We start from the raw sequence: 27,544 nt of genomic DNA, 5'->3' as shown, positions 1-27,544 counted from the left end.
ATGGAGACAACATGGGCCGGGCTGCATCAATATATTGATGAGCACAGGCAGTGAGGGAGTCTAGGGTGAGCCTGAGAACTCACGGGCTGTGCCATTCAAGTTGCAGAGCTAGGACGCCTAACTTCCTAAAAAAAGGTCAACCACGCATCCGCATCGGAGGGAGTGGCTCCGCCCCCGCAGACAGATCCCCGGGCCTTTCATCCCGAGAGCTCTTTCCCAGCCACAGCAACATGAAAGCGTGCGCTGGCTGGCTTTGATGAGTTCAGATCCACTCACACGGGCCTTGATCTCCTGTGAGTGGCAACACTCTTGTTCCCACAGGTGGGACACTGTGGGCCCCCAGACAGGGAGGACTCGGGCTGCGGGGAGAGGATTTGTGGAGGAGTGAGCCTTCTGTAGCGACAACGCCTTCCCCTTGTTGGAAATGCTGTAGGAGAGAGCCTCCTAGAGATCAAGATAGGCCAGATTCTTCCATTTATTCGAGATCACCCTCCCTGATTCAAAATACTTTGAAATCGAGAAATGCCAAAACAGGGTCAAATCAAAGTAAATGAAAGCTTTTAACCTAAAATTAGAAAGCAACTATAAACAAGTTAGCCACAAAACAATCGCCTGGTTTCTGTACAAACAGAATTTATAGAGCTCTCCAAGCAACGCCAGGTGGGACTGGGACACAAGCTTGTGTTACCTGACAATCACACCTGCTGGCGTCTGATTTAGCAAGACCTCCACTAAAGGTCATGTCCACAATCCACACAGAGGCCCCTGACGCCCTGAGGTCTGGACCTAAAAGGTCATCCCGAGGCCTGGAGTGAGGGCTGCCCATGAGAGGCGCTTCAGAATAAATAAAGGCGATTTTCCAGGGATGTTAACTGACTGTGAAACAAACCAAATGTGGTTTTGTGGGTATATGTCACAGTATCATTTCTAGGCATTTTCCTTCTAAACTGGGGCTGGAGAGATGCCCACCACGGTGAGATCGTCCAGAATGCCAGTCGGCCCCTCTGGACGGCAGCCTCCTCTCCCGAGGGCGAACAGCTCTGCTTTCCCGACCCCTCTGTGTTCACATCAGCCAGGCTCGAACCCTGAGGATAACACGTGGTTCATAGTCCCGCCCCACCTTCTGCTCCTCCTCCAATGGGATTCCGTGTCTTAAGTGGCTCTAGAATTCAATCTCATCTCTCTCCTCCCCTTCTTGCCAGGCCACCCTCGTCTCTCATGGGTACAAGTGCCATATCCCACGGGCACGTCTTCCCTCTCCAGTCCCTTCCCCACCCTCAGGCTTGTGAGACGTAAGCCATTATCCACACCATCTCCGTTACACAGATGTAAACATGGAGGCCAGGGAGATAAAGTGACTTATGTCTGGGCACTGGGGGAGAAGGGAGTCAAACCCAGGCAGTCTGGTTCCTGGGTCCAGTTTTAACTGCGGTTATGTGGTCTTCCCTAGATGCAGACCAGATTAGAAGCAGGCAGGGACAGAACACGTACAGAGCCCAGCTGTGATGCCCAAGAGACTGCCCTGTCCTCTCCAGGTTCCTCCTCAGTGGGACCATGGGTGAAAGTCCAATTCCCTGAGAGTGGAGGGAGCAGAGAGTGGAAGGATCTCAGGATTTCCTTGTGCTTAGCATGGTTCCTCCCTTCTCAGTGTGGGGAGGGGGTGGGGGAGAACTCATCTGTGGAATGCTCATTTTTCCCGGCTTCAGGGACGGCCCTGCGGCTGGCCTTGCCCACGATTGGGGGAACGCGGATGGAGTGGCCAGAATCTCTGCTGCCCAGAGAGAGGCAGATAGTCTTTTCAGGACAACTATGGCCAGAGTTACGGCACTTAATTTCCAGTCCGCAGGCTGGATGATCCATGATGTTTGCAGGGCAGAGGGAGGGAATAAATAAGCAAGGACTAGATGCCAGAACAGCCCACATGGCAGTGTAATAATTACCATGATGGTGGTGGTGGTGGTGGTGTCGGCTACCCTTTACGGAGCCTATTGGAGGAGCCGGGTATTGCACAAGAACGGCCTACTGGGGGTCCCCAGCTGTCACAACAATCCTGACCAGGCAGTGCTATCACCCCCATTTCACAGAGGAGGAAACTGAGGCCCAGAGATGACAGGTAATTTACTCCTGGTCAACTCGTAAATGACAATGACAGCTCCTCCAGGCACTGTTTTATGCTCCTGATACATATTAGCTCATGGCATCCTTCCTCCAGCCTCATGAGATAGGTATGCTATCCTTCCCTGCCTTGTACAGCTGTCGACGCCGAGGCTCAAACTTACATTGCTGATAAGTGGCAGAGCGGCGATTCAAACAGGCAACCTGGCTCCGGTGGGCAGGGTCCTAACCAATCGGCAGTACTGCCCCTCAGGGGTACCAGGGTGCAAACCCAGGTCTGTCTGGGGCCAGGGCCTACTGACCTTCCATCTCACTGTGACGTCTCAGAGCTCCGTGCATCTGGAATCAGCTCGCTTACACCCTGCCTGCCTCACAGTGACTTTACATCTCTGTTCCCTCGGCCCGGCACGACCTTCCCTTTGCTTCCCTCCACTCTTCGGCTGTTTCTTACTTCTGACTCAGCTCACCCTTCCCCCCTGGGCTGGCTTCCCTGACTGCTCTCACCAACCAGTTAGGACTAAGAGAACTGCTCTGTGTCCCTGCAGAGCCCTGCACACACTGGCCACTGTGGGTTTGGGGAGGGACCGTGTCTGGCTGCCGACTCACTGAGTCGGAGGCAGCAGCAGGCAGAGCTGGAGTCAAGGAGAAATTTGGCACTGCCAAGGCCCAGGAATCAGACAAGCTGTTCCTTTCTCCTGGAGCAGAAAGCACATGGAGCCACATAAGCAACTTCCTTCTTAGAGACAAAGGAGAACTTTGGGACGGTCTGCAGATGCAAAGGGCAGGCTAAAACGAGGGGCAAATACCAGCCACGTGGAACACCTGAGTGAAGTTATTGACAGGCAAGAAAAAGAGAGATAGAGACACAGAGAGAGAGAGAGAATGGTACCACTGTTGAGATCATGCCATGAATACTGCAGCCCTCAATCTTACCGCCTTCAGTTGCCAGGCCTCCTGCCTAAGCTTCCAGAGGGCAGGTAGCCAGTCTGGCGGTGCTTCTAGTGGCCAGGTGTCGCCCTAATGAGGAATTTAGCAAGTTCACTCCGGAGGGTAGCCAAGGCATAGCTATGAGGCATCTTAAAGTTATCATGTCCAAAACAGAACTCCTGATTTCCTGCCCCTCTCCACCTTCCCCGACTCAGCAAATACGCCACTCAGTTGTGTAAGCTAGAAAAGCGGAGGAGAATCCCACAATTCTCCTTTCTAGCCTCTCGCACCCAGGCCATCGTCAACTCCTTGCCCACTCAGCCCCCGACCCCGCTGCTTCTTTCACCCCCACAGTTACCACTAGGGTCTAAACCACCTGGCATCTGTCGCCTGGACCAAAGCAGCAGCTCTCCTCTGGCCTCCCTGCCTGCCTCTCTACTCCCCTGACAGGACTGCTCCTTTGGGGGTCCCCAGTGGACTCTGGATGGCGTTCGAGCTCCTATCAGAGACGACATCATCCTCACCTGCTTCCCCTCCCTCATGAGCCACAGCCTAACTGGCCTTCTTTCCATTTCTGGAAATGCAAGCTCAGCGGCAACTGTGAGGACGCAGTCCCCTCTGTAGATGAGGAGAGCTGGCTGCCTCGCCACTCACGTCAAGGAGCAGGTGTGGCGGGCAGGGCCAGCAGGCGCGTTTTCACTAAAGGAGCAGGTGTGGGCACCTGCCCTGCTTGTCCTGTGACCTTTGCAATAACGATGATGACAGTAATCATAATAATCACGGCAGCTAATAGTCGCATAATGCTTCCTATGCGCTAGGTACTGTTGTAAGCCTGATCGTATACTAAACCTAATTAGTCCTAACAGTTACCCTTTGTTATGATCCCTTATCCCCACTTCACGTACAGAGGAAGCTGGGACACAGAAAAGGTGGAGTAACTTGCCCGGTCGCCACTGCAGTTCAGTGTGCAGTCAGGATTCGGCCTGATGGTTTGGCCCCCCACCCCGCACTATCAGCACGCCGCCCCCCACCCCACAAGTCATTCTACCACCCCTCCACCCCTGCGCTGCTTCTCTCACTTGTAAAACGAGGGGTTCGGACCTGAAGAGCTTGGGTGCCAATCTGCAGACACAGAAAAGTGGTTACTTTCTCTGCCTTTCTTTATACTGATTTCTGATAACATTCGTCAGACTATATTAATAACAACAACATGGACTGAGCTCTTACCACTTGCCAGGCCCTTGGCAAAGCACCTTCCCTGCACTCTCACTGTCTCCTGTACTCCTGGCCATCCTAGCAGGAAGCTTCTAGTACCCTGATTTTAGAGCCCAAGCATCTGAGGCTCAGAAAGGTTCAGTGACTTGCCCAGGGTAACACAGCAAGGAGGCAACCAAAACTCTAACCAGGTGGGTCTGACCACAGGCAGAGTCTGTACATTTTGCCTGGCTGTTTCTCATCTCTCTTCCCTCTGAAGGAGCCAGGGAGCTGGGGAGCTGAAGGAAAAGCATTGTTTGTACTATATCTGTAACTGCAGGCTAGCGCAGGGCTGGGAACACACTTGAGGGATGGATACTGCAGTAAGTAAATGGGTAGATGAAAAGAAGGAAGGGGTGGAGAAAAAAGAAAGAGAGAAGAAAATTAGGATAGAAGGAAGAAAAGAAAAAGAATTGGAGTGCATGAATAAAAGGATGCAACTGAATAAAGTAAAGAAAAAATAGTGAAAACAAAATGAAAAAAAAAAGGACTAGATTAAAAGACTACCGCACGCCCACGGCCCATCTCAGCAGCGGCAGCTGCCTCCCGACGCCTCCCCTCCCCGTGAAGCCAGCTCCAGAGCCTGGGGAGGCTGCCGGCCTCAGCCAAGCGGCAGTAATGCCCCCTTGGGCCGGGTGCTATGATACCTAATGGCCAAGGACGTGCGACAGGCACAGGGAAGCGCCCACGGGAAGCAGAGCTTTCCCATCCTGGCATCAGGTTTCCACCCAAAGACCCCCCAGCCAGCCGCACCGCGGGCTCCTTCCAGAGTGGAGCCCACTCTGCTGTCACCTGCAGGCAGGCAGGGCTTCTTCACGGCCAGGACAGAGGGGACAGAGACGTCCGCCCAGCAGCTGCGGCCTCCTCCGGCCCCCACAGAAAACAGCCCTTTCTGCTGCACTCGCTCGTCTCACTGCTGAACAAAAGCCGGACTTGCCTTCCCACCCACAGATGGCTTCACCTCCACTTTTTTTTTTAAATCACAAAAATCTTTTCTCACATCTTCTCCCAGAGGGTTGGGACCTGCCTGGGGGCAGAATTCTTCTCAAGATAACAAGGATAGACCTTCCAGGGCCACAGGATGTGGCGTGATACTGTGCCCTGTTCCCAGCACACTGCTGCGCTTCTTTTACTGAAGAAGGAATAGAGGGAGGAATCCCGTGGTCCCACAGCCCTGCAGCGGGACCCCAGGCAGCCAGTCCTCTCATCTCACAGAAAAGGCAAGTTAGGAATCCTGACTGGCAGTCGGGTTAGAGGTTGGCTGAGGTAGGGCAGGACCCCTGGGCTGCTGGAGGGAGTCCCGGGGCTGTTCTGGGTCTTCTGCCTCTGCCCCAAGGCCCCCGGACTCTGCAGAGGCTGCAACAGCAGGGCAGAAAGCTCTGGCCAGGAAATCTTGCCTCAAGGCCTCCGGGGCTCACCTCACAGGGCCCCCTTCCCATAAAGCCCGAGTGATGCCCCTCCAGAGTCATCCTCAACAGTATAAATAGGTGCCGTACAGTGAGCATTTTCAGTGCTCCAGGCTTGGTGCGGAGCAGTGCAGGTCTCTTTCCAGCCTCGCGGTAATCCTGGAAGATGGGCATCACCAACCCCTTTTATGCATAGAATGATCCCTGGTCAAGAAGGTGAGATGACGTGTCACTCAGCCGGTACGGCCTGGAGCCAGGCATCAAACCGAGGTCGGCCCTACTCCAAAGCCCGTGCTCAGAGCTGCTGCCCCCCACGCTTCCAGGCAGGCGTGTCAGGCTCCGTATTTCCAACTTGATGAAAGCGTTCCCTTGCGTCCTTTTGTTCTTTATTCAAAGGTCGCCTTTTAAAAAATGGCCGCCCCTCCCCCAACACCCCTTCTCTTTAGCTTTCCCTGTGACACCCATGACCTTCTAACATAGTATCTATTTTACTTGTGCAGAGTATCATTCCTGCGCTTCCTCCAACTTCAGTGTGATCCCCGTGAGGACAGGGATTTCTGTGTGCACTTCCACGGTCACATCTCCAGCACCCGCCCGAAAGGGTGGCACACAGTCAGCCTTCCAAAGATATTTGTGAATCTGAAAATCAAGTAAATCCATCTCTTGTACTGCCGAGGGTTTCTTAGATGCCCCTACATCACGAACTCTTTGAGGACGGGAGCATATCCCATTCGCCTCCGTACGGCCCCATCACAGAGAAAAAGGGTGTGTTCTGGGCGTGGGGATGAATGAGAGGGAGGTTTCAACACTTGTGTCATCTCTTTCAACCTCTAGCTCAGACACGCACACAATCTCTTTCATGCACCAGAGGCAAAAGCCTCCTTTCCAGTCTCCCTGCACCCAATGCGGTCTCTTCCAAATCTATTTTCATAGCACAGACCATCAGAGACATGTTTTTTTTAAAAAACAAAACTGGACCGTGTCACCACCCAGCTTAAACACCGCAGTTGCTCCCTGATGCACCTCCACGGCCTTCCATGCAGCACGCAGACCCTTTCTGACCCATGCCAGCTTCACCTGTCACCACCGTGTTCCCTAACACTCACCTGCCTGCCTGCCGTGTGACCTTAGGCCTTTGTGCACGCTGTTCCTGCTTCCTGGGTTGCCATCCTATTTTATTTGCCTCGAAGCCCCTCCCCACCCCATCCCATTACTGAACTCCATTCATTTTTCAAAACTGAGCCCACCCAGGTAGGTGTCCCTCAGGAAGCCTCCCCAGAACTCCCTCTCCCTCTCTGCCAAAGGAGACTTCAGAGCATGTTATAGTCTGGGGGACCCTTACAAGCAAACTCAACTACCCAACTGCCATGGACTGAATGTGTCCCACCCACACGGATTCATATACTGAGGCTGTCATCCGCAACGGGATGGTATTTGGGTGGGGCCTTTGGAGATAATTAGGCCGGGGGAGTGGAGCCCTCACGCTGGGATTAGCGCTCCTAGAAGAGGAGACACAAGAAAGAGCTTGCTCCCTCTCTCCCTGGTCTTCATCACGTGAAGACAACGCAAGGAGATGGCCTTAGCAAACCACGGAGAGGGTCCTCCCCAGAACCCTGACCTTGGACTTCCCAACCTCCAGGACTGTGAGAAATACATGTCTGTTGTTTAAGCACGCAGTCTGATAACAGCCCGAGCCTACTAAGACACCAACACAGTTGAGAACCTGCAAATAAGGGGCAAAGGGCTCTGGGCCAGGGGCGTCAAACTCATTTTTCCTGGAGGCCACATCGGCCTCGCGGTTGCCTTCAAAGGGCCAAAATAATTTTAGGACTGTGTAAATGTAACTACTCTTTAACTGCTAAGGGGTTGAAATTACATCCGGCCCTTTGAAGGCGACCGCGAGGCTGATGTGGCCCCCAGTGAGCATGAGCCTGACACCCCTGCTCTAGGCTGGCAGCGCACAGCACCTCTCTCTGAACCTTACAAAAAGAAGGAAAGCCCATTAGTCAGAGCCCGTCGATTCTTCCCGAGAAAACAACACACGTGTATGTGGTGTTTCGCCTTCCTGACTTCAGCCAAACAGACACGCTAATTCAGAAGGAATTTCTGCTGCAGTCAAGTGCACTAGCACTTGAAACGGGGGAGGTTAGGGGGGAAGACAGATTTAGAAGAACTCTAAAAACATAGTAATCTAGGGCCACTTAGGATAAGAGGAAACAGCCCCACATATAACAACTTCTAGGGGCATCGTGATATTTTCACACTTTTTGTGGCTCTTTCAGCCACTCAAAAGATATACCATATTGCTATTAATTAGCCAAGAAAGAATAAAAACAGTAACTTTTAACCAGAAGCAGTAGCTTTCTTCAAAGGTCCTTCATCCCACAAGACTGAATGCATGTCGGCTGCTCTGCACGCCCAGCTCTGGGGCCGCCTGGAACATCTCACCACTGCGGGCCCTTCATTAGTAAAGGGGAGCTGAGGAGGGGCTGACACCACTTTAGAGTCCTCCGGCGCAGGAAATCACGTGACTCCGCCCATCGATGCACAGACACGAACTCTTTGGCCAGTAGTCATCCCCATCACCCAACCTGCACTTACTCTAGGCTCCAGCCATTCTCTCTCATTCCTCCAAGCCTTCACTTTGGCTTTTCCCACTGCCTGACTGCCCCTGCTCCAGGTTTCTCCACGCCAGCGTTCCTACTAAACACGGACATTCGCCTCACACATCGCCTCCTCCGTGAAGTCTTCCCCAACTCTGCCAAGGGTTTCTCACGGTGTGGTGGACCAATCGCCCATGCAAGTGATGTGTGCTGCTTGCTAACTTGCAGGCTGCCTGCTTTGGGGGTGGGAGCCTCACCAGCTGCATTTTTAACAACCATCTACTTATTTTACATATATGTAAAAACTGTAAGAGCTGTTGTCCTGAAAGCTGGCCTTGCGAGCCTTACACTTTGTAAGTTCTCCATCACCTGTGCTCCCCTAATCCTCTCCCCATGATCACTGAGAGCACGCCGGGTCGCATTCCAGGTGAGCTGCTCATGGTAAAATTCCTTCTGCTCGACTGTGAGCTATTTGAGGGCAGAGACCTGCCTACATTCTATTTACATGCTTAGCCCTTCCACCAGTGCTGCGATCCATGACTCCTCTTTTCTCTCATGTTCCACACCCCATCCGTCACCGAGTTCAGATGGCTTTACTCTCAAAAGGTTTGAGTTGACCACTTCTCACCTATTCCACGTCAACGACCTTGGGCCCAACTACCATCACCTCTCCCCAGCTACCCCTGCCCCTACAGCTTCCTCCCCACACAGCTGTCAGAACGCTTCCTTGAGAACAACAAGTCAAATATTTACAGATGACATATTTAAGAAAGCACTGGTACCTAGAAGACATAAAAAACACTCAAAACTCAACCATGTTAAAAGAGTGATTTAAAAAATTGGGTATTAGACACGAACAGGCACTTCACCAAAGAAGATATAAGGGTGGAAAATAAACATGTGAAAAAATATTCAGCATCATCATTAGCCATTAGGGAAATGCCATCGAAAACCATGGTACGATAATGCTAAATTATGTACATGGCTAAAATGAAAAGTACTGAAAATGCCAAGTACGGATAAGGAAGCGGCAATTGGCACTTGCATACATTGCTGATAGGGGCACAAAATGATACAGCCACACTGGGAAAGAGACTGATAGTTTCTTATAAAGTTAAATGTAAATATGTCATAGGTTCGAGCAATCCGCCTCCTGGTTGTTTATCCTAGAAAAGCAAAAACGTATGTTTACACAAACACCTGAACACACATGTTTGTAGCAGCTCTATCCAGAAACACTAAAAGCTGGAAACCACCTAAATGTCCTTCGAGGGGTGAATGGATAGACACACTGTGGTACATCTATACCATAGAATGGATCTCAAAGATAGCATGCTGAAGGAAAGAAACCAGCCTCAGAAGGTTGCATACATACTGTATGATTCCATTTGGTATGGCATTCTCAAAAAGACAACACAGTAGTGATGAAAAGTCAAGTTGTAGTTGCCATATGTTACAAGTGGGGAGTTTGCGGCTATAAAGGGACACCGAGAGACATTTTTGGATGATGGAACTATTCTGCATCCTCGCTGTGGTGCTGGTATTTCCATGAATCTATACATTTTTTAAAGTCAGAGAACTAGCCCTGGCTGGGGGGCTCGGTTGATTGGAGCACCATCACGTGCACAAAAAGGTTGCAGGCTCGGTTCCTGGTCAGGGCACATACCTAGGTTGCAGGTCTGATCCCTGGTGGGGGCGTGTATAGGAGGAAAATGATTGATGTTTCTCTCTCACATCAATGCTTCTTTCTCTCTCTCCCTTCCCACCCCCTTCCCCTCTCTTTAAAAGTCAATGAACATGTTCTTGGATGAGGATTTTTAAAGAAAGTCATAGAACTAAACAACAAAGTCAGTTTTACTGCATGGCAATTTAAAAACTCAAATCAGCCCTGGCTGGTGTGGCACAGTGGATTAAGCGCCAGACTGCAGAGCAAAGGGTTGCTGGTTCAATTCCCAGTCAGAGCCACATGCCTGGGTTGCGGGCCAGGTCCCCAGGACGGGGCACATGAAAGACAACCACACATTGATGTTTCTCTCCCTCTCTTTCTCCCTCCCTTCCCCTCTTTCTAAAAATAAATAAAATCTTCAAAAAAATCAAATCAATGTTTTAAAAAAACAAATAAGCCAAACCATGTAAACTCTTTCCTCAAAACCTCCAACTTAAGATAGAATCCAGACTTCTTCCCACTGTCCAGGAGTCCCCACCAGACCTGGTTTCAGGTACCTCTCTCGTCACATCTTCTCAAAATCTTCCTTCTTGTGCCTCCCTACCTACCCTGAAGCTCACTCGCTGTCCCCTCTGCCTGGAATTCTTTTTCATAGGTATTTCCAAAGGCCCTTCCCAAACTTCATTTGGGCTTCTGCTGAAACATCAACTCCTCAGAGACACCTTCTTTAACTGAATCTCTACAATAGCATCTTCCCACACCTTATACCATTTCATTTTTCTTCATGACACTCATCACTAATTGACACCACTCAACATATTTGTTTTATGGTTATTTTCTATTTCCCCACCAGAACATGAGATCCATGAGGTCAGGGGTCCTGTCTGTCCTGTTCATGGATATATCCCCTGCCCCTAGGATACCACCTATCACAGGGCTCCCACAAATACTTGTCAAATGGATTAATGAGTAAACACGAGAGATGCACATTCAGTGATGAAATTTCCAAGGCTCTGACCTTGGAGCCATACTTTGGCTTCTTGGTAGCGCCTCTCGAATCATCTGCCCACTTGATCTCTGAGTAAAGCAGCCCCTGCCTCACATATTTAATTCAATATTGGTGCATGGAAAATAGACTAAGTTTGACATATCCCTTGTAAGGGCTGCTCTTCGGTGCTCGGTTAGGTGACTGGCAGGAGGATGAATGGGGAGGGGGCGAGGCTGCAGGAAAACGCATTCTGAGGGTCATGCACGTGAGGTTTCCCACGGGCACGTGGCAAACTGTCTAGAGGTGTTCCTGATGTGGACAAGGACACCCAAGGTGAGTCTGGAAACAAAAATCAAAACCAAAACAAACAAAAAAAAGAAAGAAAAAAACCTACCTCCACCTCTCTGTGATACCTCTCCGAGGGAACAAATACATTAGCGTTTACAGAACACCTACTCTGTCTCTGTCTGCTTGTTCCAGACACACTCGCAGGGGTGTCCGACCTTCTGGCGTCTCTGGGCCACACGGGAAGAAGAAGAGTTCTCTTGGGCCACACATGAAATACACAAACACTGACAAAAACTGATGAGCGAAAAAAGTTTTTAAGTAAATGTACGATTTTGTGTTGGGCTGCATTCATAGCCTCCCTGGGCCGCATGGGCAGCCCACGGACCGCCCGTTGGACACCCCTGCAAAAAGGTTCTCCTTTAATCCTCCATCCGCCCTTCAAGGCAGGTTCTGCTGATTCAATTTTCATAAGTGAAAAAGAACACACGCAGATGAAGTGATGTGCTCAAGGTCACACGATGATAGAAAAAGTCTGGAGTTTTGAACTCAGGTCTGTATAGTTCTCCACCTCATTCATTTCCCACTTCAGATTTTAGATGCAATATGCAGGCATGTGAGGGTGAGCACTGGCCGAAGAAACCAGACAGGACCTGCCGACCTTGAAGAGAAAAATGCCAACCTGGACACAGGTGACCAGGTTCTTCTCTAAAGCTTTGCAAAGACCAGCATAGACAAGTCAGCTACAGCAAGACCCTAATTACTGTCCAGTCAAAAATGTCCTGAGGATCTATTCTGTAATAGTTCCCGAGCTCAGGGTTTCCACATATATTCTGTCATTTAATTTTCATCACTGTTAAAAAAACTGTTAACATGCATGAAGGTATCAGAGGCTGTTTATCCAAGCAAAATGGCATCAACCCTGCCAGCAAGCAAGAACACCTGAGAACTTTCTACTCAACGCCGGTTAGAAATTTCACAATTACTGTACAGACAGAACAGTGTGAACACCCAGACAACTGCAGATGGACTTTCTTTTGTTCTTTCTTTTAGACTCGGTCAGTGTTTTGCACACTAGTTAGCCCAGAAATATAGTTCAGGGTGTCATACCCAACAACCATGTAAAATGCAATTATTTTGTCAATTGAAGTATTTTCAAGGGTATTTGTGGTGATGAATGATGTTCACCCTGTACAGCAGCTTCAGAACCTAAAGAAGGAGTAAGAACCCTGGCTGGCGTAGCTCAGTGCATTGAGCGCGGGCTGCGAACCAGGCATGGCAGGTTCGATTCCCAGTCAGGGCACATGCCTAGGTTGCAGGCCATGGCTCCCAGCAACCACACATTGATGTCTCTGTCTCTCTCTCTCTCTCTCAAAATAAATAAATAAAATCTTAAAAAAAAGGAAGGAGTAAGACACAGTTCTGCAAGAGCTGCTCTTTGCTAGAGCAGCAGTCCTGGCAAAGGACTTGCAACTTAGTTGCAAGGGTTGCCGTCCACTTCTGATGACCGGAGTGTGGAAGGTAGACTTTTCCGTCCTGACAGCTTCCACTGCCAAGCACACTCTTCCTCTAATTACCTGCTGTCTGTTCCCCTCCAACTGCTGCCCGTGGCTGCTGGCTTTGCTCTTCCACCCTGCTGAATAATGATAATCCCTCTTTCCTAGACAATCATTTGAATATTTGAAGCCTGGTGGTAGGAAAATTCTTTCTTAGCATCACAGTGAAGTAAAAAGTAGAGTATCTGCACTGCACTTGCTAACGATTATTGGATGGGTTTTCTTTCTGGGTGTACATCTCTATACATCCAAGACAGTGACACCACCCCATGAGGCAGCTCCACCGATTAATTAAGTTGCACGTTGGGTAAGCTGAGCCCAGGAAACATCAAGCTTAGCTGGGAAGACGAAGAACAGAGAAAACATGTCATGTGGCAGGTGTTCTTACAGTGGTATAAATTTGGCACCAGGTAAACGCAGAGAGAATGGGTTCGGGTCTCAGCAGCCCACCCACTGGGAGGGACGATGACCTGTGAGTCTGACCCTCCTGAAACACAGCTTACATCTGGAGGCTCCTTCAGGAGACTGACCAGGTCTCAGAGTCGGCTTGCTTACCACCCCCTTTCATGTCTCAGACACCTGCCAAGTGCCAGGTGTAGAGTAGCTGTTCAACGAGTCTTACTCCAACCCTTGGGCACTTCAAAGGGCCCTGAGGGAGAGAATAACTAAATCAAATGATCCCAAAGTTCTCTAATGAAGGTTTATAAAGCTCGTTAATAATAATACAACTGCAAACACCTCAGGCTAGGAGTCTTGGTCTCCATCCCCTGCAGTCTAGCAGCTCATTGAGTGACATGGAACAAGTCACCTAACTTCCCTGGACTTCCATTTTCTCAGTGATACATTGGGGGGATCTGTCCAAAGGACTGTGAGGTCCTTTTTGGACCCAGTGTCCCCAAATCTTCTTCTGTCCCAGATAGGAGGCTGGATCAAACACAGTAATCTGGCCGAACTAGTCAATCCCAAAATCAGCACATGATTTCTGGTAGAAAGAGGAGCACATGGGTAGATAAATATTCCAGCTCCAGCCATTCCGTTATCCAACCACGTGTGGCCAGCCCAGTACATTCACCTGCACAGGCTTAAATACCAGTCTCCACATTCACTAAGTGAGGATCTTGGATAAGTCACCGAATCTCCTTCAGCCTTGACATTCACATCTGTAGACTCAGGTTAATTCCACCTAATCCCAGGGATGCTGGGAGGGTGAGATCAATGAAAACATGTGTTGAAGTGCCCAGCACCCACAGGACACATGCTGCATGTCTCCTTTTCTCATTCTTTACCCATCCAACCCACTTAATCAGCAGACTCAGATTCCAATGGCTTTTCACACCCACAGCCCAGACAGACAGAGCTAGAAGGTACTCTAAAAATGATTGACAGATGAGGCTCGGAAAGGCATGGTGACTTGCCCGAGGACCTACATGTTCTTCAGCAGCAAAGCCTGACCCAGGACTCAGGGTGGCAGATCCCAGAGGTCATACAAGACACAGAGAGGACCCCGTGCAGGCTCCCCTCTCCCTAAGGAAACTGGAGACTCCCCACTTATAACCAAATGCTGAACAATGAAAATAACAGAACATTTTATTTATGTTTTTAGAAGGGCTGCAAGAGAGGAGTAGCTTCATAGTTGGTCTATAAAATGCAAGGTCTTCTTGAATTACCTACGAAATGAAGGTCAGCATTTCTTGCTAGCAACCTTTCCCAGTAACTGGGCTCCCTTTGCTCCTTCCACTTCTGCTCCCTTCCGTTTACCCCTAGAGGCAGACAGGCTTGCATTAGGAACCTCTCTAGGCAAGGTGAGGAATCTCAGCCTGGAGCAATTAATCCTCAGCCCAACACACACAAGCAAGAAAATCATCACAACTGTGCTCTCCATAATACAAAAGGAGTTCCTCTCCCAAATCCTGAGAGCTCCAGCACAAGACAACTGGAAAGTGCTCAAATTCACCGAGGCACAAGGATAACTCCAGGGTCAGGGACCCAAAGGTCCTCAAAATGACATGATCAATGTCCCCGAGAGTATTCAGGTATGTCTGGAGAAAGCTCGGGCCAGAGTCCACCCAGGGCCACTCTGCTGAGTGGGAACACTGAAGAGAGAGCTCAGACAATGTAAGGAGGGGCCAGGGTAACGTTCCCTTCTGTACCCGATTCCCAGAGCAAAGCAGTATCTTCAGGGAGCATTTGATGGAAAGCTATACCAAGAGTATGCTTGTTTATAGCTCCTGGTCATCGGACTCCCAGCCAGTGTCTCCCAGAAGTCAGAGAGCCCCAATCCAAGCCTCATACTGTGTGCTGGAGCAAACAGACCCAGAGAGGGAGACCATCACCCCCAAGTTCACACAGTATGCCGGGGCAGCCATGGGATAAAGCCTGTGCCTGACCTTCAGTATGGAGCTATTCCCTTCTCACTGCCCTCAGGCTACCGTCTGCCAGGCCCACTCCCTCTTCCAAAACCCTGGGCTCACCTCCCGGTTTGAGGGTTGAACAGCGACTCAGAAGCAGGTGACAGTTTAGCAATTCATCCAGGAGGACCTCTGTAAGGCCAGAGCAGCTGGGTCCCCAGCGGCATGGAGAGACTGCAGTGCCCAACTTTGCAAGGGCTCAATCTTCCCTAAGCGATCCCCCTCCTCCTCCTCCCCCACCTCCCCCTCCTGGTCCTCCTCCGTAGTACTACGGAGACATGTGCTCTGCTTGGGAGGAGGAAAGGAGGAAGATGCAGCCGTTTATTGGAAGGAGAGGGACAACAATCTGCTGCCGTGTTATACACTCACACCTAGCAGACGAGGAATGGAAAGATTAGCTCTAAAATAGCTCTATCTGCTGCCACAGAATTGTTAACCCTGTGCTCCAGCTTTGCTTCTCACACAGCTCAAGCAAGAGAAACAATACACTTAACCAATGGAGTGCCAGTCAAAGACATTACATCATCGGCTAGCACCGTCATTGGCTAATAATTCCTAGAAGGCACCAGTCTGCTTCGAGCTGCTTAACTCTTTCACATTCATGATAGCAATGACTCAAGTATTTGGTCTAAACTAATGTTCCTGGACCTTGCTTATATCAGAATCATTTGGGGTGCTTCCTAAACATACTGATCACTAGGTTCTACCCCACCATTAAGTCAGATTCTTCAGGGGGAACATGAGTATCTGTATCATAAATAATGTACAGTGTTGGGACCACTGGGGGGAAAAAAAAAACTCTTCCTCTCCAAAAGATAAACGAGATAATATTTTTTTTGAGCATTCGTTATGTGCCCAGTACTTTACAGTATCATCTTATTTATTTCCTACAGTGAGCAGTGAATATTATTTGGCTCCATTTCATAGGTATAAAAAGTAAGATTCAGAGAGAGTAAGTTGCTTGCTCATGAGATGGAGCCTGGATTTGAAAGGTTTGCTCCTGCCTGAAATCCAATCAAGCCGTTTTTCTACCTATTGTCTCCAGGGTTATACAAAATATAGACCCTCTCGATGAGCTGGAACATGCCAGTGACCTGCAAAGAACTGGGGGATGAAGAGAATGGTGAATTCCCAGGGCAGGTGATCAGGGAGCATGAACCCCCCAGAGAATCACTCTCATTCTCAGGCTCAGTCCTTCTGCTTTCTGCCGCATGTTTCAACTTAGCTGTCACTTTCTCCAGGCAGCATCCACTCACCCTCACACCTGGGACAGATGCTTCTCCTCCAGGCTTCTAAAGTCCCTTGTATCTTATTGGCTGCAGCTACTTTTTTGCCTGGAAAACTCCATATGGTTAGAACCAGTTCTAACGCTCTGTCAATACCTGCCCAGAACAGTGCCTGCCACATACGAATGCTCAATCAGGACTACAGCAGGGAGGTGAAGAGGGAGGGAGGGTGGCGGGTCTTTGCTGAAGTTTGAAATGGCATCGTGCTGATATGGGAAAGGTAAAGGACTGGAAGCCAGGAAACCCACATGAGTAAGTTATCTGACCTTGGGCAAGTTCATTTTGGGGGGCCTGAAAATGAGGACAACAGCCCCTTCCTCATGGGTTTAAATTAAAGGATGAGCCAACCTTGAATGTACTTCTCTACACTCTCTCTCCCTAGAGCTCACCCATTTTGTCGGCCGACTTCTAAACACCGACAACTCCCACATTTGTATCTCCAGCCCAGACTCCCCACCCCCCCAGGTTCCATGTCAATGCCTTGAGCATCTCCAAGACAGCATTTGAATTTTCTCCTCTAGCTCCAACTTGCTCCTAAACCGACTTGCTCCTCCACTCTGTGACTGGTGGTCCCATATCTACCCAAGCTTCTTTCTTTTATAATTGAGGTGAAATTCATATAACATAACAGTAGCCATTTTAAAGTGTACAGTTCAGTGGCATGTAATACATTCATAATGTTGTGCAATACCACATCTATCTGACTCCGAAACATTTTCATCACCCCAGTAGAATACCACTTGCCCTTTAAGCAGTCATGTGCCATCTAGCCTTTCTCCCCAAGCCACTGGTAAGCACTAAACACCAATCCGTTTTCTGTTCCTATGGATTTGCCTGTTCTGGATATTCCTATAAATGGAGTCATATGCTATGTGATCTTTGGTGTCTGGCTTCTTTCACATAGAATGATTTCAATGTTCATTCACGTTGTAGCATATATCGGCACTTCATTCCTTTTTACAGCTGAGTATTATTCCATTGTTAGTATGTACCACATTTTGTTTATCCATTCATCTAGTGATGGACACCCTGGCATCTCATCTTAAAATATAAACCTGACCCTTGACCCTTCCCTTTACTGTATTCCCCATACCTAATGTATCAAGTCCTGTACATTTTGCATCCAAAATATAGCTCCAATCCTACTTTTCCCCAACGCCACTGCTATCATGAAGCCAGGACACCAACATCTCTCACCTAACTCCTAGTTTTTGACAGGGTCCCATTCTTCTCTCTGCTCCACTTTCCAGCTGGTAACTGCAGAAACTCTCTCATCCATTCGCTTCAGCAATGTTTACTGAGCACTATTCTCAGTAAACATTCTCCATGGGGCTTGCCTCCCAGAAGCATGACAGGCAACAAAAAAAATCCATACTGTAACACCAGGTTGTTACTCAGCTTAAAATCCTTCAATGACTGTTCCTTGCACTTTGAGGAAAATCCACGCTCAGCACGGCCTTCCCAACTCATCTCAGGCTGCTCCCCGGTCAGGCTGAGCTCCGTTCCTCCGCCTCATGGTCCTTGAACAAGCTGTTCTCTCCGCCTCATCCCTCAGATCTCAGTGTAAACATCACTCCTTCGGCTGATCTTCCCCGGCCGCTCTGCTCAGCAGATTCACCCTTCATTCATTTCAGTCATTCAAGAAATTTGTGTGAAGCATTGGGCCGGGCCCTTGGGATGAAGCCATGTATGAACTCCTGGAGCCTTCAGACCAGTGGGGAGGACCAAAAAATGGACAGACAAGTGCTACGAAGGGAGAGTAAAGGTGGCGGGGGGGGACCTGCTTTACACAGAGTGGTCCAAAAGGCCTTTCTAAGGAAGTTATATTGAAGCTGGAGGGTGAGAAGGACTCAGCTGGGAAAACGTCCTATTACTCTTCATCACATCCTGGCTATGCAATGCAATGGTGCCTCCTTCAGTGTCTGCTTTTGAAGAAGCACAGCACTGAATGTCTGTCCCCTGTAATAGACTGTACTGTATTTCCAGTACAGCAAACGCCATTTAGGAGGCTTTCAATACTCACTGATTCAGTTAACAATTGGGTAAAAAATGAATTAATAAATCCACCAATGAAATCACTTCTAGAAGCATAATAAATCATATCGTTTTGATATTTGTTGTCATTATCTTCTGGCAAAGGACAGCTACTCTGTTGGGTTTTGGAAAACTACATTGACTGTAAAATGAGAATAAAAGTGCCTAACTTGGAAGATTACTGGATAACTGGGAGAGAACGCATAGGTACATCAGGCACTCAATAACAGGCAGCAAGAGTCCTTGTGGCTATTATTAAAGGCTCTGTCTTTACAAAAGCTGATCTACTCAACTCAAACTCCAAAATCCATTTTCAGATGCAGTCAAGAATTTAAAAGATAAAAAAAATGAGCGTTTTGAAAATGCCTGCTCTGCACCAGGCACCCCACAAAGCCCTTTAACTGTCAGAGTTATCTCATTCACTTTCCAAGCCCATCCTCCCAGATGCCTGCCCTGGTTCGGCTCTCAGTCCCACCGGAGCCCAAGGCACTTCTTACTCCCCCAGCTACGGGCAGTGCTGGCTTCTCACAGTCCACAGCCGAGTGTCTTCCTCTTCAGGAACTGTCCCGCTAAAGGGACACTCAAAGTTGTGCCCCCTCCCTGGGGACAGCGCAGCCACTGGCTGGTCAACATGAGGCTTCAAAGGCTTGGCCCAACGCCTAAAGGGATCAATGGAGACTTCTCTTGCACCCCATCACAGATCAACTTCTCCCTCTGCCCAGTCCTGCTTCCCTCCCCCACTCCTCCCCCCTTCATCCCCAGAATAAGACCACTACCCAGGAATCCCCTACACAAAAATCTCAGAGCCTCTGATTATGTTTTCAGGGAACCAGACCTATGGCAAGTGGGTATGATGACTTCCTTTTACGCCAGAAAACTGGGGTTCAGAAAGGTTGATAATGTCCCCGGGCACATAGCTCAAGTGACTTTCCAGTCGGACTCTCCAGCAGACCTCGCTCATTACTACGGCCTCTAATAGGTGAGGCTGTGTCTCTGCGAGACAGAAAGAAGAACCACGGAGAAGGGGAGGCCAGCAGATCAGAAAGGGGGAGCAAGCATACCCTTCACTTTCCTCCAGGGGTCATTCCTAACGACAAAGTTGAGGTCAAAGCTTCCAGAAACAATTATTAAAAATGACCTGCAGAAGCAGACGTCACATGGACACCATCTCCCCACCCTAATGCATCCATGGCTAGAAGGAGGGGGCAGGGTTCCCGGGCAGATGGGGATGCCTTAAGTGGCCAGTGTATTTGCAGCTGTCGCCCCAATAGTAGCTACAACTTACCAGCTTTCTATGCATCCAGTCTCCATCCCTTTTCCACAGAGCTGCAGGAGTCACTAGATCACTGCAGAATTCTGCCACTGCCCTCCTTCGTCCCAGGACAAAATTCTAAATAGTCTCAGGCTGCTTTTTAAGGTCTGTGCATGCTTTAGCTCCCTGCAGTGTTGACAGCTCATTTCCTACCCACAATATGCCCCCATCCTACTTGATCATCTGATGTAGGATTATCTGATGTTCTAAGTAGGCACAGTGGGCTTTTTCACTTTCTTTATCTTTGCACGAGAACATCTATCTGGAATTCCTGCCATCCCATCAAGTCGTCCCCCCACCCCTCAACACACACAGCTTTCAGCCTGGCAAACCCTCCTACTCCTCTAGTGCCCACTCAATAGTCACCGCCTCCCTGAAGACTTCCCGGCTTGCTCACGGTCCTCCTCTACACCTCAGTCCCCTCTATTATGATGCACTATAATTGTTCCTCCTATAGCCCTTCTTAGTCCCAGGAGCTCCTCCAACGCCCTTCTTCGTGCTGCCAGGGCTTACTTAAGCACAGGGTCTGGCACACAATAGGAGCCCCATAAATGCTGAATAAATGCACGGGGCTCTGGATCAAGAGCTAGTGTCTGCTCCTAGCCTGGGCCGGGAAACCACCGCTCTGAGATGTTTTTCCTGCACCCCAGGATGACTGGGCATAGGAAATGGCATGCCAAATCTGACCCCTAACCCCAGGGCAACAGGTCACGAGGGTCTGAGGACCAAGGCAGAGCAGAAATCCGCCGCTGCAGTCCCTGACTCCCCGCAAGCTCTTCCCTGGGCCCTGGCGCTGAGTGAAGATAATCCGAGGAGCCACTACCCTGAGCCCCTCCGGCTCCCAGCCCTTCAGACATTCCCCGCACGTGGACCTGCCTGTCCCAGCGTCCGGCCCTGGGGCCGCCCGGCAGCAGCCAGGGGACGAAACGTGGCTTGCCGGCTCCTCGCCTCTCTCCCCGGCCCCTGAGCTCCCGCATCCCGCGGGCACACAGCCTGAGCGCCCGGGGACGCCGCCAGGCGCGAGGGCGCCACCAGTAGTCTCGGCTGAGGGGTTGAGGGGGGACTCCCCGCTGCCAGACACCCTACAAAGTCTACTTCGCTGCGGCGCTGTGCTTACCGTGGGAGCCGCCAGGTACCCAGAGCCGGGTGGGTGTCTTGGCCACTGGGCCCGCCTGCGGATCCTCTCCCGCTCCCGGAGCTCAGCCCCCGCATCCCACCTCGCGCCAGCGTCTCCTCGGGGCCGGCCTCCCCGCGCCGCGGCGCCCCATTGGCTCCGGCAGCCAGGCCACTCCCCCAGCCGGCTCCACCCTCCGGAGGCCCCGCCCCTGCACCCCTTTCCCGCCTCACCGCACCCGCCGGTTCCTGGCATCTCCACGCAGGGAAAGTTGCTTCGACTCAGCTCTCACCCGGCTCAGGCAGCCGAGTGAGGTAATAGGTGTCCATCCCAAGAGAGTCTAGACGTCCCTTGGGGAGGGCGAAGAGTGCAGTGGCCTTGGAAGCTGGCTTTGAGCGAGTCACTTGATCTCCCTAGAGCTCAGGAGGCGCCTCTGAGAAACCTGTCAGGACACTGTCACAGATGTCTCAGGTAGTATGCTAGTCATTTCGCACCAGGGGTGCAACAGGGAACGAGACGAAGTTTATCTGTTGCCCTCATGGAGTTTGCATGGGGTGGGGGGGAGGGGGACCATATGCAAACAAACAAACAAGGACCGCAATGTCAGCTGGCTAACACAGTTATGGGGAAGGGAGTGATTATGAATAAGACAGGGCGCCAGGGATGCCATAAATAGGATGGTCTCCAAGGCCACTTTGGACTAGGAGCAGAAGGATAACAGTGGTTCTGAGGCTGGAACTGGAGACTCGGATGGTTGAGTGTGCTGGCCAAGGGGAAAGTGAGCGAGGCCCGAGCAGTGACCGGAGCTGAATCACTCTGGGCCACCTGAGGAGCTTCAGTTCTGTTTTAAGAGCGAAAATAAGCCGTTGGAGGGTTTGAAGGGGTCCTATGACGGTGGTAAAAGACCACTTGGGCTGCTGTGTGGAGAACGGATTTTGGAAGAGAAAGAATGGAAGCAGGTCGACCAGGTTGAAAGTGTCTTAGTCCGCTCAGGCTGCCATAATAAAAATTCACTGCCTGGGTGGCTTAAACAACAGACATTTACTTCTTCACAGCTCTGGTGACTGCAAGTTCAAGATCAAGGCGCCTGCACTGTCTGTTTCTGGTGAGGGCCCTCTTCCCGGCTTACAGACTGCGGCCTTGATCTCCCCCGTGTCCTCACATTGTGGAGAGAGAGAGAGAGCCAGCTCTCTGGCCTCTCTCCTTCACAGGGCACTAATCCCATCCTGAGTCCACACCTCCATGACCTCATCTAAAACTATCTAATTACCCTCAAAAGCCTCCTCTCCAAATACCATCGCGTTGTGGGGCAAGGCTTCAATGTACGTGTGCATTTGGGAGGGGGGGGGGACATAATTCAATCCATACCAGGAAGATATTTCAGAAGTTGAGAGATGATGGTGACTTAGATCCAGGTGGGGACAACAGGGACGGGGACAGTGACCCAACTGAAATGTCTTTGGAGAATATCACGGCAAGTCTTGATGATGGGTTGGATTTAGAGCATGAATGCAGAATGGTTCCTGGGTGTTGAGCTGGAGCCACCCATGGGATGATGGTGCTTTGACCAACACGGGGAAGACTAGGGAGGAACAGGTGAGCGGCAGAGAGAAATTAAAGGCTCCATTGTAGACACTTGAGGGACCTGTTAGACATCCTACAACAACAGTGCCAGGCTCTCTTCAAATTGTTTTATATAGATTGACTATTTATCTATATAGAATTCTCACAATAACCGTATGGTGAAAATGTACCCTCCCTATCCCCATATTATAGGTGAGGAAATGAAGACACTGAAAGATTAAGCAACTTGCCCAAGGTGTGTTCACAACCTGGGGAATCCCAGGGCAAAGGGCGGGGTGAGGGGAGTATTCAGAACTGGCCCCATACACGCAGAGCAAGGAGAGATAGGACAGAGAGGCGTGCCACTCCAGATTGGTAGGTGGCAGGTTTAATAAGCAAGGGAAGTTACATATGAGGCTTGTCTTGGGTGGCCAAAACACGGTAGATCTGTACGCTCACCCACCAGAATCCTAACAGTTTATATAGAAGCCTTAACTAGTTTCAGTCGCATACTCAGTCCAGATGGTCTCCACAACACATTACTCTCTGGAGGCTGCGTCTTTGAAACTGCTCCATATATGGGAACAGTGGGTGGAATACACTTTCCAAGGACAGGGGAAGGTGTGAGGAGCCTCCCATTGCCCGGACCAGCTCCCGGGTCAGACACTGGTCCTGTTCTCTTGATGACCTTCTCCAATGGTGGGTGGTTGGATACACAAGTTTTGATAGAGCTCCGGCAAGAGCCTGGGCCCAGAGATGTGCATGAAGGAGTGCCTTGACCTGGGGCAGTATAAGACCACCTGGAGAAAGTGTGTAGTGGGTGAAGAGAGGAGAGGCAAGGACTGAGCCCTTGCAAAGTTCTCTTCCAACATTTCCACTTACTGCCTGCCCCTTAGCAAGTGACCTCAGTCGATATGAGGAAGTGACCCAAGTTCAGTAGCTAAGAGGGAGTAAGACCAGCTCAAGGATCACAAACTCTAATCCTGTTGGGAACGGGCAATACTATAGCAAGTGAGGTTTGCAAGGTGTGCTAGAACAGGGAGGGGTGGGGGCTGTGGCCTGCTAAGGTGTGCACACTTGCCCAAGGGGGCGGTGGACTCAGCAACAACTGATTTTTGCCGTCTGGCAATATGGACCCCGAGTTCCCAGATGATCCCATTTTTACTAAAGAGCCAGCAAATCAGATTATGTCCAATTTATAGATTTTTTAACATTGGCAATTAATTTTTAAAAATTTTAAAAGACCATGTGGGCCAAGACTGTTGGACAGAATCAAATCCGTATATGGGCAAGAGTAGCTCCTTTGGCTGCTACTTTCCAACTCTGGGTTAGATAATACCTCAGGTCCCCTTAAGAAATTCCTCACAGTTTCTGTTCAGACACAGATGGCGACAATAGTAGCACATAAAAAGATCAAGGAAATCTCAACTTGGAAACCTAGCACAGTCTTTCATAGTATTTGGCTAGCTTCTGCCTCTGCTCAAGTAGTATAGCATTTCTAAGCATCAGTTTCTCTTACCTGTAAAAAACAGGAGGTCAGAGCAGAGCTCCTCCAAGATTCCTCCCAATTCTATTTGGAATTATAACAGTAGTTTGGTTTTTTTTTTTAATTGTATGTTCTCAAATATGCTCAGGGAAATTGCTTGGGGAAAAATGGAAAGGGTATTCTTGTCTGGGTGTGCAAATTCAAAATGCCTTCCTAGTAAGGAGAGAAACAGAGTGAGATAGAATTTAAGATAAAAAACCATGCAAATTATGGCATGGAATTTTCTTTATTGCACTGTGAATAAGACCAAAAAGACAATTAAATAGATGCAGGCATGCTTAATGGTTTCTATTGAAAATTCAATGTATGGTAGCTAGTTCTCCATATATATCACTAAAGGCTTTGCAATAATGAGATTCTCTGTCACGTATTGGAGGTCAGCTGCATCTTAGCATTATATATTCTTATGTGCTGAGCTTATGTAATGAAAATAGCCCGAGAACGGTTAATCACCATCCACTGAGTCAGTCCCTTTTGTCCTCGCTTGAGATATTGTTGAAAGCTGTGAAACAGCTTGTGATTTTACAAATCACTGAGTTTCACGTAGGAGTGAGTATAGGGTTGGGAGCCAAAAGACCTGCATGCACTTGTTGAATAACCTCTTTCAACCTTCTTCATCAGTAAAATGAGAGCCGGACGAAAGGTGACTTCCTAGAAGATATTTGTATTTATACCTCCACATTTCTTCGGGAGGAATTTTTCTCTGTGTGGAGACCTGGTAATTCCCAGGGTGAGATTTTTACACAATTTTCTACCTCCTAGTTCCTCAGTATCCTGGAGGCAGAGATGTCACCTAAGTTAGGCCAATTAGATACTCACTCTCAGGACTTTGTCTCTCCAGAAAGTGACCAGGATGGAGGCAGAGAGAGAGATTGGCCATGAGATTGATCAGAGTGATGGTGGCTGCAGCAGGAGAATCCTGAAGAGGCTGGACCCATGGTTCTGCTTGCTCAAGAGTCTTGTTAGCTAACCTCCAGCATTTCCTATGTTTCTGCCAGTGTCTCAAGTCCGGTCCTTTATGGCATCCCTGTCTCCCATCTAACTTTATTTTGTGAATCTCCCATCTCTGCTAAATTCCCTTCTTCTGTTAGCAGGCCAAATTATTTCTCTTGCTTTTAACCAAGGATCTCAATGGATCCAGTAAGGATAAAAACGTTGCATCATGAGACCCTGTCCCTGGAGAACGAATTCAGAGCAGGAATTCACATATATATGAATGCATACACAGTGACAGGTATGTATAGTCTCTCGCCACTCAGCAAGAAATCCAACCCCACAAGGTAGTTGTGGTTCAGGTTTTAAAAGGTGTTTATTTTTTATAAGAAGAGCCCAGATGTGCCGTTCATAACAGATCTTAAAAAAAGAAGGGAGCCAGCCCTTGTGATAAGAAAAGAATCATAGAAATAAGCCCTGTAATATGTAAATTTGATAGCTGGTAAAGTCCTTTCACATGAATCCACTCATTTCAACTCACTCCTGTGCAGTAGGCAAATTAGATAGTATTTATGATTTCTGCAATTTATGATACTGATAAATAGCTGTCATTCGCTGAACAATTTTTGCAGACCACTGTGCAAAATGCCTTATATACCCATCTACCAACCCGGTTAAGGAGATACTATCCCCATTTTATTCATGCAGAAACTGAGGCATGGTTTATGTACATACTACACATAGTTGAGGTGAGAGCTCACCTCACACACATACAGCTGGGTGCCATGTAACACAGCTAGCGAATGGCAAACCTGACAATGGAACCCAGGTCTGGAGTCAGGAATTTTCTATTCCATTTGGCTATAGCTGTTCCTACTTGCCAACGGGAGCAGACTTGATTCAGTTGTCCATCCATGGAGAGATGTTTAAGGTCATAGGAAAGATCTTCTCATATTTCCCCCCTCTGCCTATCATGGTGTCTCAAATCTGCATGAAGATGAATTGCTGTTGATTGACAACTGATCCAGGCAGTACAAATGCAAGCACGCCTGTGAGTGGTTAAATGCTAAGTTTCATCAGATGAAGAAGTAAAAGGGCTCCATGCAGAGAGGGTTGAGGTAGTCATCACTTCACTGTGTATATCAAAGAATCATGTTGTACCCCTTAAATTATGCCATATTTATCAAAAATAAATTTAGGCCCTGGCTGGCATAGCTCAGTGTATTGAGCGCGGGCTGGGAACCAAAGCATCGCAGGTTCGATTCCCAGTCAGGGTACATGCCTGGGTTGCAGGCCATGGCCCCCAGCAACCACACATTGATGTTTCTCTCTCTCTCTCTCTTTCTCCCTCCTTTCCCTCTCTGGAAATAAATAAATAAAATTTAATAAATAAATAAATAACCCATAAAGGGAAAAGTAGAACTTTTCAATTTTTCCTATTTTCTCTTTGGGTTAAAAAAAATCTTTTAGGAAGGTGGGGAGGTGGGGCATAGAACAAAAGAAAATCTGACAATATTAATTTACTCCTGGACTGAAGGAATTCATTTAATCGCTGAGCCCTGGTAAAGTGAGGGGAGTGTTTAGAATGTCCTAACATCTATGGTTCTTTTCTAGAATTCCTAAGAGAAGGCTCAGGGGTGACTTGGCCTGATCTGGAACCGAGATGGATTCTGAGCTCCAGTTTGGAGTGGTTTCGTGCTTACTTGTTTGTAGCACAGAACATTTTTGCTGATGTCGCAAAAGATTGTCATGGCAACCAGAAAAATAAGTTTCCAAGTCTTCGGAGTCCCCCTTAAGGAGAGGCAGGTGTCAGTGGGTGTTCCTTTGTAGTTAAGGGCGCTTGAAGGTGTTAGCTGATCAAGTTACTTTCAAAGGCATGTTCTGATACATCTGCCTGCACAGCTCATGGAGAAGCAGCTGCAGTGAGGCAGAGAGAAGACCAGCTCCACCGGGATGGGCATTGGAGACCTAGGCAGCAGTTCTCACCACTGGCTGCATGAGGGAATCACATGCAGGGGATAAAATGCACCAATACTTTAGTTCCTGGTGCCCTGACCACATCAGCAGACAGAGTATGAGGCCTGGGTATCCATAGGCATATTTTGCCAGGTGACACAGTGGTGTAGTCAAGGTTGAGAACTGCTGAACTGGAGCTTGAGTCCCAGGTCCACAGCTGTGTGACCTTGGGGTCACCCTCCTCACTTGTCTAAGCTTTGGGTTCTTCACCTATAACGCAGGGTGATATAATCAGCTTTGCAAGACTGTTGAGAAGCTTAAATATGAAAGTGCCTGGCAAACACCAGGGCTTAGAATCAGCACGGGACTGGAACACGGAGAGCCCTTTTCTTTTGGATTCAGATCTTCCTTGCTCTCCACTCCCAGGCCTTTGTGCTTCCCAGGCCTGTCAGCACAGAGACACAACGAAGAAGCTACGTCTTCCATGTCATTTTCCTTTCACTCAAAACCCTGCCTAATTGTGACTCGGCTTTAGGTTGGTCTCTACATATTCTCTGGTCATTTCAGCCAAGCTCAGTCACCAGAGAAATAG

At 49.1% G+C, this 27,544-nt stretch overlaps 1 protein-coding gene across 1 annotated transcript in view; it reads right to left on the bottom strand.

Moving 5' to 3' along the window:
- SYN3 (synapsin III) overlaps positions 1 to 21,007 on the bottom strand; it is a 405,562-nt gene extending 384,555 nt beyond the window's left edge. Inside the window, exon 1 of the mRNA XM_045826382.1 lies at positions 20,958 to 21,007. The gene's annotated coding sequence lies outside the window, so the exon portion shown is untranslated. The remainder of the gene's footprint in view (positions 1 to 20,957) is intronic.
- Positions 21,008 to 27,544: the final 6,537 nt, after the last annotated feature.

The sequence above is a fragment of the Phyllostomus hastatus genome, unplaced genomic scaffold (assembly GCF_019186645.2).
Source record: "Phyllostomus hastatus isolate PE091 unplaced genomic scaffold, TTU_PhHast_1.1 phas_scaffold_755, whole genome shotgun sequence".
Classification (NCBI taxonomy): Eukaryota; Metazoa; Chordata; class Mammalia; order Chiroptera; family Phyllostomidae; genus Phyllostomus; species Phyllostomus hastatus.
This window is presented reverse-complemented; position numbering and strand designations above follow the sequence as displayed.